Consider the following 2,521-nt stretch of genomic DNA (forward strand, 5'->3'; position numbering starts at 1 on the left):
AAGTCGACCCGACGGATTACACAATCGTTCATTTGCATTAGTCAGGAGCCTAATGATAAGCTTTGGAAACGCGGCTTCGCGATCGCCCGGAGCGATTCCCCTCTCTTTTTTTGTACGCAGTTTTCAATGGAATCAAACCACTATGAGATGAGGCCGCGTTTCCAAAGCTTATCATTTTCCTAAAATATTAGCTAATTGTGTGGATAGCATGCTATTTCACTGTTTTTATGATTCTTAAAACTTTGTTTCAATATTTCCAAAACACTCTTATAGAATTTGCTCAAACTTTGCCTTAATTGAGGCAGTTATGGCAGGCACATACTCCCTTAAGCGATTTCTTAAAAAAAAAACTCCGAGTACAGAGAAACACAAAGATAAATAAAAAACGTAATGGCGTCATTACGTAACCATGGCGACTCCGATTGCAATAAAACCCAGATCATGAGAAATTTTAATCTCTATTTTATACAGTTATGGTAACCTTTTTCCCATATCTTTACTCATGCCAATCGTAGTTAATGCTCAAACTTGGGCGGTATCCCCCCCAAAAAATTCAGTCGAGCCACCTTAACAACTACGTTACGGCACTTTTGAGATATTTAAACGAAACAGGTTAACCTCTAAATGTCTATTAATCCAATATAATTAACGCACTGGTATATTTTAGCTTATTTTGTGAACGAAATAAGGTTAAGAATAAGTTCTAAAAGTACAAAACAATGTCATAAAGTATCGCCCTAAAATCCTGAAGCGTAGCCTCAATCTGTTTTAAAGATGCTGAAACAGTGCGGACATCACGCTAATGCAAAATAAAAGTAAAATAATGTGTAATAATGATGCTCACATTGTATATATTCTGGTAGGGAGCAGAATCAAAAATAATTACTTCTTTAAATTTCCTTTTAGAACGGTCTCAGCAACGCACAAAGGACCGACATAATTAGCGAAGGTGCTAATAAGATCGTAGGTCTCATAAGGCGGAACTTTTGGTTCTGCGACGAAAAAGTTAAACTGACCTTGTATAAAACGTTAGTGAGGGCCCGTTTACATGAAGGTGGGTAACCCCAGGTAGGTGAGATAACCCGCTTAGGTGGGGTAACCCGCCTGTCCATAGAATCTTTCAGTTTAATTTGATCACGTTTACGTGATAGGTGGGGTGACCCCGCCGCATGTTACCTTGTCCCCCACCTCTATGTAAACAGGCCCTAAGACCTAAACTCGAGTATGCAACGTCAGCCGGCGACCACATTATAAATGTGATATTTGTAGACTGGAAGGTGTGCAAAAAGCGGGAGCACGCTTCTGTAAAACTGATAACCACTATACCCCCAGCGTTAGCATTATGTTAGATAGTCTTGGCCTCGAACCCCTTGAAACGCGAAGAAAACTAAGTGGTCAATGTATGATGTACAAAACTATTCACGGACTCGTTGGTTTGAGTATACATAATTATTTGCAATTCTCCGAGGAAACACGAACACGGAACAGTCATGCGTATACATTCCAGACGCCCTTTAGCTCTAAGAATGCCCTTAATTCTCCTTTTTCCCGAGGATCTCAAGAGAGTGGGACCAGCTCCCAGCCAAGGTAGTGTTGTCTCCATCGCTAGCGGTGTTCAAGGAGAAAGCGACTACTTCAGTTATGAACTACAATGCAAAATAGACAAGTCAATAATATGTATTTTTTTTAATTATGTATTTTTAATAGTTAGTGTGATGCCTCACCGGCTTTACTATAACTTAATGAAGGTAAAGGTAAAGATAAAATTATCTGGGCCTTGCGATTTATCTTGGTTATTTTAGAGTGGCCGGGAAGAAGTGACGGTAAACAATTTTTTAAAAATATTTAAGACGGAATCCATCAGGAAATTGAATAATGTTAAGTTTCAGTGGACAAAATTCTTGTACCAGATACTGATTTTAAGGATATCGCATTCTTTTTTTTACATTTTTAAAGGGCTATAGATGTTATTAGTTAACTGTAATGACACCAAAGAATATTTTTCCATGGCAGCCCGAGAAAATAAATGTCTTTTAGTCAAATCTAAAATGTTTACTTTTAGGACAGTTTTTTGTGGAAGAATTCAACAGAGATGGAGGTATACTTAGATTCTGTTATGAGGGCTCAGAAATGGCTTATTTACTTCAGAGTATGAACAAGACCAAGATTGAAGAAAGCAAACACGAAGAAGTAAAAATAGGTTTGTCCAACTGGAAACAGGTGTCAATGAGAAGAAACCTTGTACTGGGGCCAGTTATACATAAATCTTAATTACAGTTGTACTAGAACGATTATAATGCCCGACGTTCAGCCGAGTCAAACGTTTTATTTAAACTCCAGAAGTAAGCAGCTAGTCTATGAGAAGTTATTGACAACGTTTGTCAGGAGTCATTTATCAGAGATGCTTATTAAGTACGTAGATAAAAAAGAATGCTGCGAATGGTTGTAGTTATCACATATTATAATAAAGTGACGTATCTTCATTTCGGTGCAGTCAGCTGCTGTTAATGATCCTAATCAT

Source organism: Porites lutea, chromosome 1 (genome assembly GCF_958299795.1).
Source record: "Porites lutea chromosome 1, jaPorLute2.1, whole genome shotgun sequence".
NCBI lineage: Eukaryota > Metazoa > Cnidaria > Anthozoa > Scleractinia > Poritidae > Porites > Porites lutea.